Source organism: Mytilus edulis, unplaced genomic scaffold (assembly GCF_963676685.1).
Source record: "Mytilus edulis unplaced genomic scaffold, xbMytEdul2.2 SCAFFOLD_384, whole genome shotgun sequence".
Classification (NCBI taxonomy): Eukaryota; Metazoa; Mollusca; class Bivalvia; order Mytilida; family Mytilidae; genus Mytilus; species Mytilus edulis.
Window position 1 is genome coordinate 12,172 of NW_027267292.1, and position 20,912 is coordinate 33,083.

Sequence of the window (20,912 nt, forward strand, 5' to 3'; positions counted from 1 at the left end):
ATTTCCAATTTGGCTTTGAGTGTTCCTGATGATAAAACTTAATCCAGAAAAGCGCTTTAAACGCATAGAATTAATAAAGTATTGTTTTCAATTAATTTATACTAGCTGAAGTATCCAGGTTGTCCAGAAAAACAAAACTTTATGCAAAAAGCTCATAATGTTGCCAACTGCACTCACTTCGGCATATGTCCTGCACTCTGCAAGAGGAGACACAAATTTCCTGAATTTGATTCATTACACAAATATTCAGCTGTACAATGTACATGTATGTAGAACAAATCAAAGTACTTACGTAATGTAATTAATCAGCCCTTAATAGAGTCAAATAATGATTTTGGCCTCATCTCATTTTTTCTGATAACAAGAGGCTGTCACAACGACAGCAAACCGGATTTATTAATATTTATTTGTGTCCTGGACACGACTGGAAACACCATTTTTCAATCTTTCAAGAACCATAACTCCTGAACGGTGAAAGTCAAAATCGTCATTATTTAACTTGACCTCTATTTTGTCATCAGTTACAACCAGTCTTCACGCCGAGTGGCAGCCCAGGCAGGGGCTGGTAAAATTGCTCTCGGGCCTGTAAAAATCAGACCTACAGGCCAACAGAATCTAACTAAAATTTTTCAAAAATTGAGCTGCGTGCCTGTAGATTAAGCAGTTCAGTGTGAAGACTGTACAACATATTAAAATTTGGGAAGCTTTGGTAGAACAGTTCATGCGTAAATGCACGGACACAACTGGAAACGCGATCCATTTTTCAATCTTTCAAGAACCACAACTCCTGAACGGTAAAGGTCGAAATCGTCATTATTGAACTTGACCTCCATTTTGTCATCAGTAACAACATATTAAAATTTGGGAAGCTTTGGTAGAACAGTTCATGCGTAAATGCACGGACACGACTGAAAACTCCATTTTTCAATCTTTCAAGAACCATAACTCCTGAACGGTAAAAGTCAAAATCGCCATTATTGAACTTGACCTTCATTTAGTTGTCAGTAACAACATATTAAAATTTTAAAAGCTTTGGCTGAACGGTTCATGAGTTAATGCACGGACAACATTTGATTGCCGCCCGCCCGACCGCCCGACTGCTTGGCCGCCCGGCGTACATCCCCTAATCAATAACCGACATTTTTGTCACAAAAATCCGGTTAAAAATGAACAAAAAACAAATATGTAACACATAAACAAACAATAACTGAATTACAGGCTCCTGACTGGGACAGACACATGCAATTATGTAACAGAAATGGCCTATTATTTTCTCAATTGGGAAACTGAAATCATTTCTGTTTTCATATAAATTTGTAGTTTTGTTTTAGACCAACCCTCATTGTTAATTTCAGCAGATGTAAGTCATTAGATAAGAGGCAGTCTACTTGAGTGTACCTGTTGCATTATCCTCTATCTCTAGTGTGATAGGATAGATGGGTTCGTTACCTATTCAACAAATTCTGAATTATTTAGGGAGAAAATGATGGTACTTGCAAAAAAAACTTTGTTATAAATTACAAGTATATGTAACAAAATCCACGGCATTATTAAACAGAACATGTGCTAAAGTTTGTTTAATTAGTTCATTATTTTGTCTCCAGTTGGTTTTTTTCTCCTGATGTCAACATATACATTGTATACATGTATATTTCTATGTAATATTTTTTTACAAATTAATTCGGTGTTATTGTATAGCAAATTTTAAGACAAAAAAAACACGTTTTCACTGTGAAATAAGATATTTCCTCAAAATGGCTCTCAACAAAATAAATGTTTAACCAAATAAACAAATAAAAGCTATGTCAATTCTGCTTTTTCTGCTGGGTTCATTAGTTAAATATATTTTGTCATATTGCAATATTTTTTGGGGAAAATATATAAGTTCTACATGTATATGAAATATATATACTAAAAGATGATTTAATACATAATAAGGTTGACATATATATATAATCACTAATGCTTGATTATATCATAAGTATCTGAAACTTAAATCAGACGTCAGTATTTTTATGTGTGGTTAAACGTAACAGTTGTGAATGCATCTGCAGCTATTTGTCAAACCAATTGAACTCTATATTTATCATATTCTAATGTATTCCCACTGATGTTAGTAGTAGATGCAATAAATCCAATCATTTTGACATATGCACCTAGTTAACATTCAAAGGTTTGTACACATGAAACATGATAGCAATTATTAAAAGAAATTCTCTTGGCCTTGTCAGCTTCTCAGGAAGTTGCAACTTTTTATACTAATGTACCAGAAGATGCTAAAAAATTAAACTATTTAAACTTTTGTGAACAAAGACCAAAATTGACCAGCAATTAAATTCCCTGTATAATTATCACAAGACCACTAACAGTCAGGGGTACTACTTGTACAAGTTATTTTATTTACTTGAAGAAGTAAAAAAAAATATGCATATATATATAAGTAAATAAATAATGTTTGAATAATCTCCCCTTAATTTTCTCAAAAATTTACTTGTATTTATCATGTTTACAGTAAATTTTTCTTACAAGCCCACAAAAGTCATCAAGTTTTGAGATGTAAGTTCATGCCTATAATGATTTTTCCCAGGTTTGCTCAACTTTTTTATTAGAGTCTCATTAATTCAACAAAGAAATTGATTGCGCAAAGATCTTAAGTATTTGTGCAAGGCCTTCAAAAATTGCTCCTTGGGGGCTTGTATTAATGAGCAGTGTTCTGAAGACAACAGACAAATGGGATGTTCATTGTCCATGGAATTACACTTAAATGATTAGTAAAGACATCTACAAAGGGCAGATAATTTAAAATTCTATTAGAGCAATAATCATAAATTCAATAAAAGAAGATCGGATGACTTTTTTACTTCTACAAGTAAAAAAATCTGATTGTCTAAGGGACATAACTCAGCCAATATTTTTTTTACATAATACAAGTAAATAAAATTCACTTGTATAAGTATCCTACAAATTTACTTATATAAGTAAATAATATTACTTTTTCAAGTAATTAAAAATAACTTCTACAAGTAGTACCCCTGACTGACCAATGACCAATAAAATAAGACCTAATCACAAGTAGATTACAAAGAATCACCAAGTCAATAAATTATCTGCAAGAGATATTTAGAATTAGTACATACTGTATAATACAATCAATGCATCCAGTGTAAATGGAAGGCAGAAAATTCACTCTTCCACAAAAAATATCTAAATATATATCTAATTGATAAACAAAATATATGAAAATGGTGGGGTACTTGATGTCTCAGTTGCATGCTCAAGCTCAACCCTACCAAAATAATTTAGGAGTACAACCCCCTCTCCCCTTTTCCCCGCCACCTTCAAATCTTCAATCAATTAATGACTGCTTGTAGACTGAAAATAGATAAATTCAAAATGATCTGTCAAATTACTTAAAAATAAATGTTCTTTTTTAGTAGACTGTAGGTTTTTAAACCATATTTTATTTTTAAAAAAAAACATGACTTATATTTAATTCATCTCTCTAAAATCGGATATGACGCCTTATCAAAATGCTAACATTTGCTGATTCAGCATCATTCATTTAAACCACAAATATGTGAATCAGTTAATCTTTCAAATTTTCTGACCTAAATAGCATCCAGATTTTACATTTAAACATACCAGTTTTTATCTTAATTGACATAGGAAGTTAAAAAACTTGTTTTTTCATTTAGGTACTTGATGTATATATAACCTTTCATAAAATTTCAATCAATGAAGGAAATACATATATATGCATGCATGCATCCATATTGGTGCAATCAAAAGTGGCTCAACAAAAATGAGGAAAAAAATATTTAAAAATTTTCCTTCAGATACTTTCTTTTGATTGTAAGAAGCTTTTATCCAAGTTTGGTCAAAATCAAGGAATGAGAAAGGTTTATGAATCTAATAAATGCTTTAAAAACTTTAACTGCAGACTGTATGTAATGTTATATAACTGGAAGAAAAATATTGAAGTCCATTTATAAGTAATATACATGTATGTTTAAACAGGAAATATTTTTTTACAAATAAGTTTAAGAAAGTTATTAAAATTTGAAAAATTCTAACCAGAGTGATCAATGCATTATAACTGGCAGAAAAATTTAGTCCATTTATGTGTAAAATATGAATAACAGGGACATGTAGCTGGAACCCCCCCCCCCCCCCTTTTTTTAAATGGCTGGATCCGCCCCTGTACCATTATCTTTTGTGACTTTGTGCAATACTGAATAAAATAAATTGATTGGCGTTAAACGTATTAGTTTGCCTGACCTATGATATAAAGTATATAATAAACTGTTATCACGGAAATATGTCTCACTTTTTTGTAATTATGATAATGCAAATGTTGAAATTAAAATATAAACACTTGTAAGTTTTGAAAATATTCAAAGTCAATGAAACATGACTGAAAGTAACAATCTCCATCGTAATAATGTGTGCTTATGCTAATACAAATGCATACCAAATACCATTGACTTATCATAATTATAGTTCCCTTTAAACAGACGTCCTAAAAAAACTAATACATGTAAACTAAGCAAAATTTCAAAGTCAAATGACCAAATCTGAGGGGGCGTGGTCAAATAGTCATTATGGTTATGAGATATGCCAATGCTTATCCATAAACCAACCTAATCACAAACTATAAACTAAGATGAAATCTTAGCAAAAGTTTCAAAGTCCATAGACAGTGACCAGTGATGTTATTGGCTTAAATTACAGGAGAATAAAGGCTTTTTCCCCTGGAGTAGAATCCCAATTTGAAAAAAATGGCTTAAAATTATTCCCCAAAAGACAACTTTTTTTCCCAAACAGTGCAGTCTCAGTAGTAATTGTGCATGAATACAAACTGAAAAACTCATTTAAACATTTTTCATGCCTAAAATGACTTGTATGCAGATTTGAAGGTCTATTTATGTATTATCACCATGATCACTGATAACTAGAGGCTCTCAAGAGCCTGTATCGCTCACCTGACTCTACTTGGGTTTTTGAAATCATATAAAAAAAAGATAAAATTTGGCTACAAAGTTACAAAACTTGGTCAGCATTTCATAAGAAACATTATTGCTATGTTTGATTTCATTCCATTCAGTGGTTCTATGTAAAACTAAACCCCTGCTGGCAGCCATCTTGGATAATGGATTGGCTACAAAGTAAGAACACTTGGTCATCATCTCATAAGAAACATTATTGATATGTTTGATTTCATTCCATTCAGTGGTTCTCTAAAAGAAGAAATTTGAATGTATTTCCCATAGGGTCCTATGTTAACCTAAGTTACCCCACTTGCGGCCATCTTGGATGTTTGATGGCTGACAAAGTAACAACACTTGGTCAGCAACTCATTAGGAACATTCATGCTATGTTTTGTTTCATTCCATTCAATGGTTCATTAAAAGAAGTCATTTGTATGTACTTCCCATAGGGTCCTTTGTTAAACTAAGTTCCCTGCTGGCGGCCATCTTGGATGATGGATCGGCTACAAAGTAACAACACTTGGTCAGCACCTCATAAGGAATCTTCATGCCATGTTTGGTTTCATTTGATTCAGTGGTTCTCTAAAAGAAGTCATTTGTATGCATTTCCCAAAGGGTCCTATGTTAAACTAAGTCCCCCGCTGGCGGCCATCTTGGATGATGGATCAACTACAAAGTAACAACACTTGGTCAGCACCTCATAAGGAATATTCATGCCATGTTTGGTTTCATTCCATTCATTGGTTCTCTTATAGAAGTCATTTCAATGTATGCATTTCCCATTAGGGTCCTATGTTAAACTAAGTCCCCCGCTGGCGGCCATCTTGGATGATGGATCAACTACAAAGTAACAACACTTGGTCAGCACCTCATAAGGAACATTCATCCCATGTTTAGTTTCATTCCATTCAGTGGTTCTAAAATAGAAGTCATTTGTATGCATTTCCCACAGGGTCCTATGTTAAACTAAGTCCCCCACTGGCAGCCATCTTGAATGATGGATTGGCTACAAAGTAACAATACTTGGTCAGCACTTCATAAGGAACATTCATGTCATGTTTGGTTTCATTCCATTTAGTGGTTCTCTAAAAGAAGTCATTTGTATGCATTTCCCATAGGGTCCTATGTTAAACCAAGTCCACCGCTGGCGGCCATCTTGGATGATGGATTGGCTACAAAGTAACAACACTTGGTCAGCACTTCATAAGGAACATTCATGGCATGCTTGGTTTCATTTCATTCAACAGTTCTCTAAAAGAAGTCATTTGTATGCATTTCTCATTAGGGTCCTATGTTAAACTAAGTCTCCTGCTGGCGGCCATCTTGGATGATGGATCGGCTACAAAGTAACAACACTTGGTCAGCGCCTCATAAGGAACATTCATGCCATGTTTGGTTTCATTCCATTTAGTGGTTCTCTAAAAGAAGTCATTTGTATGCATTTCCCATAGGGTCCTATGTTAAACTAAGTCCCCTGCTGGCGGCCATCTTGGATGATGGATCGGCTACAAAGTAACAACACTTGGTCAGCGCCTCATAAGGAACATTCATGCCATGTTTGGTTTCATTCCATTCAGTGGTTCTCTAGAAGAAGTTCAAAATGTAAAATGTTAACGACAACGACGACAGACGACGGACGCCAAGACTTGAAGTGATGAGAAAAGCTCACTTGGATCTTCGGGCCAGGTGAGCTAATAAAAAGGGGTCTTATTTCAAATGAGGGTTTTTCTCTTGAAAGGGGGTCTTATTTCAAATGAGGGTTTTTCTCTTGAAAGGGGGTCTGCAAATTGAAGTTCCAGTCGAATTCATGGTTATTATAAACTTCCCAATTTGACAAAATGGCATATTTTCCAAATAAAAAAGGTTAGAGGTAGTTTTGAAAAAGGCCAACAATATCACTGGTGACTGAGGGCCCACAAATCTCTATGGAAATAAAATGTGCCAATGCTTATTCAACTGCATACCAATTACAGGGGCGGATCCAGCTTTTTTAAAAAGGGGGAGGGGGGTCCAAACCATTGATAAAAGAGGGGTTCCAACCACATGTCCCTATTCAAATGCATTGAGCGTCCAAAAAAATGGGGGGGGGTTCCAACCCACAGAAGCCTCCGCCTGGATCTGCCACTGCCAATAATCAATTACTTACCACTAGTGATTCCTCGTAAACTGACCCAATCACAAATTTATACATGAAAACTAAGCAAAAATTTCAAAGTCAATAGAATGTGACTATTAAAAGGGGCAGGACTAAAAAAATCTCCATGATTAACTTACTACTAGTGGTTCCCTAACGACTGACCTAATCACAAACTAATGATGGTACATGAAAACTAAGCAAGTCAATAGACACTTGTCAACGTATATTTGTTCCGCCTAACAGAAGTTCCACTGGAAACTTTGTTATAAACAATGTCATAATACCTATTCCTGTTGGAACAAATATTCTATACCATTTATTCCGTTAGGAACATATACTGTAATATTTATTCCTGTGGAAATAATATTCCAGAATATTTATTCCTTTTGGAACTTATATTATGAAGGAACTTATATTCCGTGACACCCTGACTGAGGGGGTGGTTTCATTTAATTAATATTTCTTGTCTATTTGCATAGTTAAGCAACCCAAATTTGTATGTGACACCACCAAAATTCAAAGTTGGTCTGTGTTTTGAGGTATTGAGCATTGTGTACAAGTTTCATAACATTTGGTCAGGCAATCTAATATTATAGAAACCAATCTATAAAGATAAACATAGGTACAGACACACTGACAATAGTACTTAATGCCCCCTCTACTTGGTGGGGAAAGAAAAGTCTGTATTTCTGCAAAAATTAGGAGAGCAGAACAAAGCTTAAACATAATTTGTAACTCATCATGGTTAACTCACTTATATTACCAAAAATCAGCTGGGGGACAAGGGTAAAACTGTATGGCCCAACAACTGTTGCAGGCCATATGTTTTGCCACTTGTCAGATTTGCTCTTAATGCAGACATATAAGCCAAAAGCTGCATTCTACCCCTTTGTTCTATTTTGAGCTATGTCAGCCATGTTGGTTGGCAGACAGGGTCATCAGACACATTTTTAAAACTAGATACCTATTGGAGGGTTAACCTTGTAATGGGGGTACCTTCATGACAAATAATGGTAAAAATTCTTGCCAAACGATGAAAACGGTAATTTTTTTGGAATATGATGATAAAATGTACACTTTCTTTTAGAAGAAAGAACTATCAACTGATTTAGGCGAATCACGTTATTTTTTTTCCAAAAATGACAATAACGATAATCATTTGAGACTAAATATGACGAATCATGATAAGCATATTTTGACAAATCATGGTAAATTTTTAACAAATTTTAATGCTAACGGTTGCTGAAAATGACTGTTTGATGCCTGATGGTAAAGGGCATTACCATCCTCCTATTGATGATTGTGACCAAGTATCGATCAGTAGTTTCAGAGAAGATTTTAGTAAAAGACCCCCTAAGGAGTTATTGCCCTTTATAGTAAATTTTAACAATTTTCATAAAATTTGTAAATTTTCACTACATTTTCCACTGAAACTACTGGGCAAAGTTCATTATAAATAGAGATAATTGTAAGCAGCAAGAATGTTTTGTAAAGTAAGATCTACAAACACATCACTATCACCAAAACACAATTTTGTCATGAATCAATCTGTGTCCTTTGTTTAATATTCACATAGACCAAAGTGAGCTACACAGGCTCTTTAGAGCCTCTAGTTTGTATTTGCCCTTGGTATGCAAAAAAAACACCAAATTACAAAACTTTAATTTACCCACTGAACAACTATGAAAATGAGGTAAAGATTAGACGACACCTGCCAGTTGGATGTGCACACCCTGCATTATTTCCATACACTAAATTTAGTTGATCTGCTACCTATAGTATCTGCAATATTGACTTTTTTTTACCTCGAAAAACTTTACATTATTCACTCTTTCATGAGATGAGGTTGACGTCTAGTTATAACTGTTTGACAGCCATGAGGACCTTACAAAATATCCAGATACTAAATTTAATTATAGTATAAATGCTCATAACAAGAATCTAACAAAATTTAAGAAGTCACTGAACCATAAAAATGAGGTCAACAACATTGGAAATATCACATGACAGACAGAAACTTTATAACATAAGGCATCTAATGATCTATATGCATATATATGTACATGTACATGTATCTATAATATATGAAGCATCTATGTGAAAACTAAACTTTTAAGAAGCTAGTTACCACAAAAGCCCAAACAGGATCACTATCCCTATGTCCAGCAAGAAAATAATCTAGACATTTTTAACATTGATCTAAAAAAATAATGTATGTGAACTATCAGGAATTTCTGCATTGTTTATGTTCAAAACATGTATAAAACATTCAAAAATAAACAGCTGCACCACAAACACATGATATGACCTTGGTCTGTCAACAAATAAAATGGAGAATGGAAATGGGGAATGTGTCAAAGAGACAACAACACGACCATAGAAAAAACAACAGCAGAAGGTCACCAACAGGTCTTCAATGTAGGGAGAAATTCCCGCACCCGAAGGTGTCCTTAAGCTGGCACCTTAACAAATATATACTAGTTCAGTGATAATGGACGCCATACTAATTTCCAAATTGTACACATATATTTGTTACAGAAGTACCAATGGAAACTTTGCTATAAACATTGTCATATATAATATCTATTCCTGTTAAAACAAATATTTCATAGTAATTATACCATTTATTCCATTAGGAACATATATTGTAATATTTATTCCTGAGGAAATAATATTCCAGAATATAATTTCCTTTTGGAACACCTCTTGTATTTGAGGCTTCATGCATTATAATCATAAATAGTTCCTGAGACACAAAAAACTAGATAACTTAAGTTATAACTCTAAAATAATACTTTGAATCATCACCAAAAAATATATAGATCTTGAGATTAATTTAACTAAAAAGTCTGTAAAGTTTTAAGCCATATAAATAATTAATGGTTTTTAAAATACAATGTATAGCGTGATATGCGACCCCCTTTTTAAAAAACAACAACTCAATAACTCTAAAATAAAATTTTGAATAATCACCAAAAAAAAAAAGTATACAGATCTGTAGAATAATATACATTGTAACAAAGAAATGTGTGTTGTTTTAAGTAATAATCGATTATTGAAATATATGGCATGACATGTGAAAAAACACACCCTTGTTTTAGTTATAAAGTCCTGTAACTCAAAAAGTTTAAATCTTATTTTCACCAAAAAGTATACTGATCGTTTGACTTTCATAAGAAACAACTATGTATATGTTTCATGAAATTTAGATGATATGTGGTTTTCAAGTTACTGTGTGACATGTGGACGCCATACAGACCATAGACGGATGATGGACATTTGAATACTAAATTATACTTCCTGTAAAAAAACTTACAAGCCTATAAAAAGATGAAGTCATGATAATAAGACTTTTATAATCACAATTATAAAGAAGATGTGGTATAATTGCCAATGATACAAATCTCCAATAGAGACCAAATAAAAACAGTAATTAACAAAAAACAGTAATTAACAACTATAGGTCACCATAAGACCTTCAACAATGAGCAAAGCCCATACTGGGTATAGTTAGCTACATGTACATGTATATAGGCCAACTTAATTTAATTATTAGATTTTCATCCAAATTTTTTTTTTAAATGGGGGGGGGGGAGGATTTTATTTTTTATTTTTTATTTCATATCAGACAATCCTGTAACGTGTTCTTAATGCAAGAGTAATAATAAGCTTATATCATGTACATGTATGTACATGTATTAAAGGAATCACACATAATTCTTAAATATCTCTTATTCATTGGCAACCATTGTTCTACATGATGTTATTGTGGCTTTAGAAACCTATTTTCATTAAATGGAAAAACCATGTGATGATGTGTAGAAATGCTCTCTTCAGCTGGACTAACTACACCAAATTAATTTTGCTTTCTTGTATGAAGCAAATATGCATTGGTATGCAGCACAAGAATTAGGAGTACAGAATACAAGAGTGCACACACTGAAATGTCTCGCCTTCTTTACTATCATTGATATTATGTTGATAGTCCTAAGTATAAAGCGTTATTACAACTGTCACATAAACTTAACATTAAATAAGATAGTTAAACAAAGACCAATGAACCATGAAAATGAGGTCAAGGTCAGATGAACCATGCCAGGCAAACATGTACAGCTAACAATGCTTCCATACAACAAATATAGTTGACCTATTACTTATAGTTTAAGAAAAATAGACCAAAACACAAAAACTTAACTGTCCAATGAACCGTGCAATTGAGGTCATGGTCAAATAAAACCTGCGGGACTGACATATAGATCATAATATATTTCCATACACCAAATATAGTTGACCTTTGGCATATAATATTAGATAAAAAGATCAAAACTTAAAAACTTAACTTTGACCACTGAACCATGAAAATGAGGTCAAGGTCAGATGACACCTGCCAGTTGGACATGTACACCTTCCATTCCTTCCATACACCAAATATACTAGCCCTATTGCTTATAGTATCTGAGATATGGATTTGACCACCAAAACTTAACCTTGTTCACTGATCCATGAAATGAGGTCGAGGTCAAGTGAAAACTGTCTGACGGGCATGAGAACCTTGCAAGGTACATGTACGCACATACCAAATATAGTTATCCTATTACTTATAATAAAGAGAGAATTCAACGTTACAAAAATTCTGAACTTTTTTTTCAAGTGGTCACTGAACCATGAAAATGAGGTCAAGGACATTGGCCATGTGACTGACGGAAACTTCGTAACATGAGGCATCTATATACAAAATATGAAGCATCCAGGTCTTCCACCTTCTAAAATATATAGCTTTTAAGAAGTGAGCTAACACTGCTGCTGTAGCCTCCGCCGCCGGATCACTATCCCTATGTCGAGCTTTCTGCAACAAAAGTTGCAGGCTCGACAAAAATGAAACCACAAACAAGTGTTGAAAATAAAAGGGTTTGTGCTTTAAAGATTCTTATGCATGATGCAAACATAGGCTAGCAACAATGTAAAAACATGAACTTAACAAAAAGAAGTGTTTAATAACCCTTATTGAAGGTATTGGGACAGAGGGTGTTTGCTGTTTGTCAACAGAAAACAATAGCTGTTGTTAAAAAAATCTACATGTAGGTGTATATAAAAGTTAAACAGAAGATGTGGTTTGATAGCCAATGAGACAACTGTCCACAAGAGACCAAAATGACACAGGCATTAATAACTATAGGTCACCTTACAGCCTTCAACAATGAGCAAAGCCCATACTGCATAGTCTGTTTGCCGACTTTTTGAACTCAATATACAGTAAAAAAATATAATAAATTCGTGCTTGAGTCAATATTTTTAAAGTCAGTCATTTTTTGTACCAATGAGTTCCACAATTCTTGCGCTTTGGATATCATTCTGAAATTCAGTCCAAAATTCCTGACACAAATTAAGTCATTGACATTGTACAGTTTCAATAAAAAAATCCATGTTTTTCTAATCATAAAAATTTGTGTCATGCAGCAATTTGCATTCTTGGAAACCATAGGCGGATCCAGGGGGGGGCCTGGGGGGCCCAGGCCCCCCTTTCGTGGGAAAAATTTGGTTGATTATATAGGGAATCATTGAAGCATGACTTGAGCGGGCCCCCTCTTAGGTCAGTCAGCGGGCCCCCCTTAGGAAAAGTTCTGGATCCACACTGGAAACAGCATATTAATCGTAAGCCAAATATGTTATGCCATTCCCGTAATCAATCTCTATTTTCGGTAGATGACGTTGTCATCATAGATCTGTAGAATCATTTTAAATTACTCGAAGAAATACAATAATCTAGTTGAAACAGGAAGTTTTGAATGAAACGAAATCATTGATGGTTACTGGTAATGGAAATGAACATAATCCGGAAATCATATATTTTCAAATATATATAAAAAAAAAATTGGGGCAGGATGATTTCAGAGGGGTGGACTGGGATGAAAATCTATCAATTAATTTTAATCGGCCATACATGTCGCCTATAAGAAGGCCCCAAAATGACAAAGGAGACAGCAGTTCACTTGAAATACCCGGTCTAAACTCGAAAAAAAGTGAATCCAGGTCAGTTTGCAAAAAACATGTTCGTGACTTTTCATGTTTGTAAATTATAGCACCCTTTCACTTCCCAACCCTATATATATTACAGGCTACACATTTGCACCCAGAGGCGGATTTAGGGCCTTGTGAGAAAAAAATTTGGTTGCTTATATAGGGATTCACTGAAGCATGAAGCAATCAGGCCCCCTCTTAGGCAGCCAGTGGGCCCCCACTTATGAAAATTTCTGGATCAGCCACTGGCACCCAAAGTCTGTTTGCACCCTAAATGTTTACACCCTTTTTTGTTTGGTTTGAATTATTTTGTAATCTAGTTTGTTAAGTGTAATATTGCTATAAACATTTTCATTTTGTTCCCACTGTTTCCGCGAACAAACCTGTAGACTGTAGTGATACCGAGTGAACTGGATAAACACCTATATCCGCCGGACACAATGCCTACCTTGAAACTACTTATTGCTAGTAATCATTCACTAACGAATTTACAGTCAAACCTCGTCAGGTCCCGTAAACAAGGCGGCCCAGTGGCTGTGCTTGGACTTGGAGAAAGGGGTCCTACTAAAATGCGCCCGGGAGCGCCCGGGAAAATATATTCTATTGGCATGAGACAATTTTGTGTTGATGAAATAAGTTATGCACATTTTTCTTAAATTTTAGACAAGTAATATTCAAATTCAGATAATAGACATTTGTAAAAGGCAGGGTTTTGGTTTAAATTTAAAAATAAGCATTAAAACCCTGATAAACATATAGCCATGGAAACAGTTTCAGTTTCATAAAAAAGATATAATGAATGTATATCAGCATTTGCATAAAAAAGTGTTCACCATGATGGTGGCATGCAGTTGCAAAAATATTAGACTTCAGGCATCATATCCACATTTATATTAAGGACAAAACAAGCAATGATTATTTATTCTTTTTAAGGAAAAAAAATATTATTAAAAATATTATTATTTTATTCTCCCGGGCGCTAATGTTCCTTCCCCGGGCGCTTTTTCTATTCCCGGGCGCTCTCCGGCGCTTCCGGGCGCTTTTAAGTAGGACCGGGAGAAAGTCCCGGATTTTCCCGCCCTGATCTGATATAAGATATAATGCAACAGATGGGAGACTAATTTGGACTTATAATATTCATTTGGGTTTTATTTAACAATTATTATGAACGCTTCATTAAAAAATTAAAGTAAACTTTACCGATAACTGCAAAAATGGTAATTCAGGGAATATATATCCACCACCAGAACTTCAGAAAATACTTTAAAAGGGAAATAACTCTCCTGTCGACTAATAAGACGACCAACTTCCGAAGCAAGGTTGACGGATCTCCGATCTTTCCTGAAGTCATGCCTGTGTTCATGAGACGGTTCGGTTCTTCAAAAACAATGTTTCTATTTAATTTGTAATTTAGATGCGTCCTTATCATAGGCGGATCCAGGGGGGGGCATGGGGGCCCGGGTGGTTTTCCCGGTTGAATGGTTTCACACTAGTAATTGTGGGGTCCTTTATAGCTTGTTGTTTGGTCACGGTGAGCCAAGGCTCCGTGTTGAAGGCCGTACCTTTGACCTATTATGGTTCACTTTTATAAATTGTTAATTCGGATGGAGAGTTGTCTCATTGGTGCTCATACCACATTGATAACTAAGTCTTTAAATATTTATATATAAAGACGGCGGTTTGACAAAAGTTATACCATGCTTACTGTTTGAATAAATGAATGCTTGAAACATATTTGAATCAGTAATTAAGAGCTCATTTTGAAAGGCATAGGCGGATCCAGGAGGGGGTGGGGTCCGCTTGGGGGCCCGGGCCTCCCCTTTATCGGGAAAAATTTGGTTGATTATATAGGGAATCATTGGTGCATGAATGGAGCCCCCCCCCCTTTTTAGGTCAGTCAGCGGGCCCCCCTTAAGAAAAGTTCTGGATCCGCCACTGAAAGGCGACTTATTTGTAGACGTCGCGTGGTACGTTTACTGGTACGTAGATTTGACTTTTCCAGAAGAAAACAAATCGTCTATAGTGGAGAAATAAAATACATTGTGTCCTGCAAAACGTAAACCCCCAAAAATACCCCCGTTGTATAAAAGCCAGAATTGGTAGCTACGACGTACCCATACAGATACAGATAGAATACTGAACTCAATTTTGACAATGATCATTCATCACTGGTTACACTGTTTATTCAGTTTGGTTTTCTGTTTCAAAAAGAAATTATAATAAATGAAATGCCTGTAAATTAAACTGTAAAGATTGAAAATAGATTTAACTCACCCTTCTTGCATGTTTTTTTTTTTTTAGTTATCCAAACGTAACAGCGATGATATCAATGGCGTTCGTAGAAGTGAAAATCCCTGGGAAAACCAGATACCTGTCAGCTATGATATCATATATTATATATGAGTTCTAAAAGTTCATCGCAAGTGCCAAAATTAATTGGTTTTTTTATATTCAAGAAAACCTAGAGGTATTGAAAATTATTGCAATTAATTTATACTAATAAATGCTTTAAACTGAAAGTACAGATATGTTTTTATTTAACCTGTTGAGAATATTTGCCTGTTAATTATATATAATTTATATGCTTTTTTTACCAGGGGCGGATCCAGCCATTTTAAAAAGGAGGGTTCCTAACCCAGGACAAAGGGGGGTTCCAATTACATGTCCCCATTCAAATGCATTGATCGTCCAAAAAAAGGGGGTTCCAACCCCCGGAACTCCCCCTCTGGATCCGCGCCTGTTTACCGTTATATGTGTGGCCCTGATCTCACTGTGGTTTAACATCTTAGAATTGAGATGATTATATTCATATTGATATATGATTTAAATAAATTAACATTTAATATTGTGTCAATTATCAAAATCAACGAATAATTACTTAAATTTACTCTTCATGTGTCCTTTAATTCAATATAAAATTAATTGCCTTTAGTCAACAAAGAGTTCTTTCCGGCGTTTGCACGAAGAATAACATATACCTTTTTTTAATTTAATTTTAGTATTAAAACGACTTTGTTCTAGTTAGTCATGTTGATGAAGTTTTGTCACAATTTGTTTGATGAATTTAAACGTATTATTTAAGTTCAGTCACTCTCCGGCTTCGGATGGTCTTAGGACACGTCTTAGTGCTGAGTTAACGGAAGTTTCATAAGTTACAATATGTCATAAATTATGTCCTTATGTTTGTCGTAAGATAGTTTTGACAGTTTAGACATGTCTCAGATACACCTTAAGACCATCCTAAATAATGTCCGAAGACATATCTTATGATATATATGTTGGGGCCGTGTCAACGAAGCTGTCATAGAACTATAGAACATGTCTTAGGATGGTCTTAGGACACATCTTATTTCTAAGTCAGGTAAACGAAAGTCCTATTATATAAGACCACCCTAAATAAGGTCCTAATTAAGACATAGATAAATCTATGGCTTATATGACATATATTAGGATACTTTCAATGATTCGGCCCCTGTGAATTATCAAAGTCTTAACATTTTTTTTTATGATTTTATGAAGACTGATTTTTGACTTAAACTGACTTTATTATTAAAATTAAAAAAAGAAGATAGGGTATGATTGCCAATAAGACAACACTCCACAAGGGACCAAATGACACGGACATAAATAACTATAGGTCATCCTAGACCCCCCCCCCCCCCCAACCACCACCATATCCTACGGCCTTTCAACAACGAGTCAAGCCCATACCGCATATATATATATATTTATTTATATATACAACTCGTCTAAACATCAACCCAACAATGTTAGATCTGTAAATTTGCTTTCGCAAATTTTTGGTTCTTCCTTCGCCGGGATTCGAACCCATGCTACTGTGATATCGTGACACCAAATCGCCTGCACTGCAGCCGTCCCGCTAGACCACACGACCACCTGGGCTTTCAAAAAAGAGCTTTCGCTGGCCGTGTGTTAAATATATATATATATATAGTCAGCTATAAAAAGCCCCGAAATGACAAATGTGAAACATTTCAAACGAGAAAACTAATGGGCCTTTTTATGTACAAAAATGAACGAAAAACAAATATATGACACATCAACAAACGACATGCAACCACTGAATTACATGCTACTTACTTGGGATAGGCACATACATACAGAATGTGGCGGGGTTAAACATGATTCCTACCCTCCCCATAACCTAGGACAGTTTCTTTTTTTTTGAAATTCCATGACCTGTGTTGCTTTCAATATTATAGCAGCTAATGTAATTAGGGCTACATATATAGATGTTTGATTACTGAACTTTCAGATAGCCTAGATGCTAAAAAAATAGATAGTATAGCAGCTGGGATACTAACACATTCAGGAATCAAAAATCTATATATATGTATAGCTGCTACGACAATGGACGCAACCCAATGTTTAACTGCGCTGAAGTACGTCCATTATCAGGGGCGGATCCAGACATTTTAAAAAGGGGGGGTCCCAACCCAGGACAAAAGGGGGGTTCCAACTATATGTCCCCATTCAAATGCATTGATCGGCCAAAAAACGGGGGGTTCCAACACCCGAACCCCCCCCCCCCCCCCACTGGATCTAACGAATAATCAAATTACCATAAGAACAAAAAAATAAAAACACTCTTTAAATCTTTAATTTAAATTATTTATTAAGTTTCGGAGGATAAACTAGTGGGTTTTCCGAACTATTTTTAACAGAAATTCCTTGCTTAAATGTATACCAAAACATAGACAATGTATATAAAAATTAAAATACTCTACGTTGTCTTTTTTTATTTTCACTGGACCTTTGCTATTCTTCACCCTCGGATAATAGATATAACAAGTTGATTGTGCAGCAATGACCATTGGAGGATTTCGAATGACCTTAATGCCAAAATACGCGTGAAAATATAAGAAACAGCCAATTTTGAAAATGAAATGGATATTTTGAATAATGGAATGGACTGGTGTGACCCTTCAGCCCCTAATTACAGATATACCTTATACCTCATTTGAAAGCTTATTAAGAGAGGAACAAAATATGTTCCGCAACGCATATTAGAGGAGTACCGACGTACTTAAATGTCGAAATACGCGTGAACATTAAGAAATAGCTTATTTTGAATAATGGAATGAACTGCTGCTACCCGTCAGCCCCTAATCAAGACAATATGTATTTTCCATTCCAACCACACATTCGATATACCTTGGCATATACCAATGTCAAAGTTTCGAAACCGGACCTAGTTCATTTTAAAGGTATCAACCCAGGCTATTTACACTTAAATATTTTCCTGGAATCCAGTCAGGCCCGTCTGGCCACCACAGAGGTTCCAATATGCCCCTTAACGTAATTTTCCGTATTTACTTCACATTCGGTACTGCTCGGCATATCCCTACGGCAAAGTTCCGAACCGGACCTAGCTCATTTCAAAAGTATTGACCCAGGCTATTTCCAACTTAAATATTTTTCTGGGATCCGGGTCCGTCTGGCCACCACAGTGGTGCAAAGTTGCCCCTTAGCGTAGTTTTCAATTCCTACAACACATTCGGTACTCTTCGTCACATCCCTACGGAAAAGTTCCGAATTGGACCTAGCTCATTTCAAAGGTGTTTACCGAGGCTATTCATCACTTAAATAATGAAACAAACTATGTCATCATTCAATATTCATTCCTTAACATTGAATAGTGAACTATTTCATTATTCATTATTGAATTTTGAATAATGAAAAATGAATAATGGACGTACTTCAGCGCGGTCAGTTTTTACTTGCAATATTGGCGCAAATGAAATATGGTTTGTGGTCACAGGGGTAGAATTTAAGCTTTTTTGTGTACTGGCCAGCCGGACCAGTGGACTGAAAATCTACTGGTACGGCTCCAAATTGTTGATCAAATGAAAGATTTGTTTGGCGCAAATTAAATGACGATTGACGCAAAATCAAGGCACTGGTAACGGCAAGTAGTGCTTTGTAAATTTATGTCGGTTCCTTTTCTTACCTATTCTAACATCGGATTTGGAATTCTTCTAAACTGATTGAACTGTGTGTATTGCTGTGTGTTTGTTTATTCTACATTGGCTAGATTTTAGGGTTGAGACCTCACAAAACCTGTTTAAACCCTCCGTACTTTTGCGCCTGTCCCAAGTCAGGAGCCTCTGGTCTAGGTTATTCTTATTTGTTTTATTTTAATTTTGATTTTATTTAAATGTTTCGGGTAATGTATGACATCAATACACGTAATTGACTGATTAGGGGCTTGCTATGGCCCATCTTTGGGTGCGGGATTTTCTCGATGTGTTGAAGAAACATTAGTAACATTCGGCTGTTTTTCTGCTCTTTGGTCGTGTTGTTGTCTATTTGACAACTTCCTTATTTCGATTCTCAATTGTTATGCCCCATTTATGGACATTATGTTTTCCAGTATGTGCGTCTGTTAGTCCGTCCGTCCGTTCGTTCGTTCGTTCGTTCGTTCGTTCGTTCGTTCGTTTGTTTGTTCGTTCGTTCATCCATCCGCCCATCCGTCCGTTCGTCCGTCTGTCTCGCTTCGGGTTAATGTTTTTGGTCGAGATAGTTTTTGATGAAGTTGAAGTCCAATCAACTTGAAATATTTTTAATTTTTATGTCAAATTAGAGATTTTACCCTATTTTCACGGTTCACTGAACATAGAAAAGGATTGTGCTGATGTGACATCCGTGTGCTATGGACACATTATTGTCTACATAGATGTATATCTTTTAGTTGTACCTCGGAAATCCGAGGTGTTTTCAAATCATGTGTGTTGTAGCATAGAACTGATAGTTCAAAATCTTTCATTTTAATGTCAAAAATATCACAGAACCAAAGTGCCCTGTTAATAGCATCTTCTTTGGTATAGGTGAACTGCAAAAGATGTCTATCTGTAAACTGGAAGTTTCCCCCGAGAAGTTGAAGGAAAATGATTCATTTCATCGAAGCTTGAACATTTTTGCTGACATTTTAAAATGTTAGTTGTGAAATGTACACGGTGCATTCAATTTGGATTGACCTCATACGGTGATTCAAAACCATTAATCTTCCAAGAGGTTTACTAAAGGAAAAATGCTATGAAAATCTTTTGCAAATATATCGGTATTTCATCACTATAAATTTTAAATACATCACGATAAGATGAGGTGTTTAAGTGCTTCCTGATTATTATAATTCACGTAGGCTTCAGGCTTCAAATGATATGCACAGATCATACTATAAAAAATAGAAGATATGCAAATGTATACCAGTTGATCGGTTCATTGATCAGATATACTATTTACTCTTAAAAAAGTGAATAATCAAGTAGAAAAAAAAACCCAGAACTGTAAATTATCTCACTTTTGTCGAGTCTTGGACTTTTATAGAAAAAGCGATACATAGCGATCCTACATTCCGTCGTTGGCATAGGAGGCGTCCACAAATATTCACTCTGTGGCTAAAATTTAAATAACTTTTTAAGCTATCCTGTATTTCTATCAAACATGGACAGCAACTTGTTTATGATCATAAGATAGTATCCGGAAATAAATTTTGCTGATAATAGTCCCGTTTATCCGTTTTAACTTATAAATATCTCTTTTTTTTCGTATATCAAGGAGCATAATACAGTGACTTATTCCAGCGGTTCATCCCAACCACCCATTACATAAGTCTTTTTTGGTTTGATGATCTCCAAGGGTAACTATACGTATTTTAGTTTCCAAACTTTGGTCTCAAGTGTAAATCTGATGAAGTTTATTTAAGAATCTCGTTTTATTCGCACTAGAATCGGTATTGTAAGATTCAT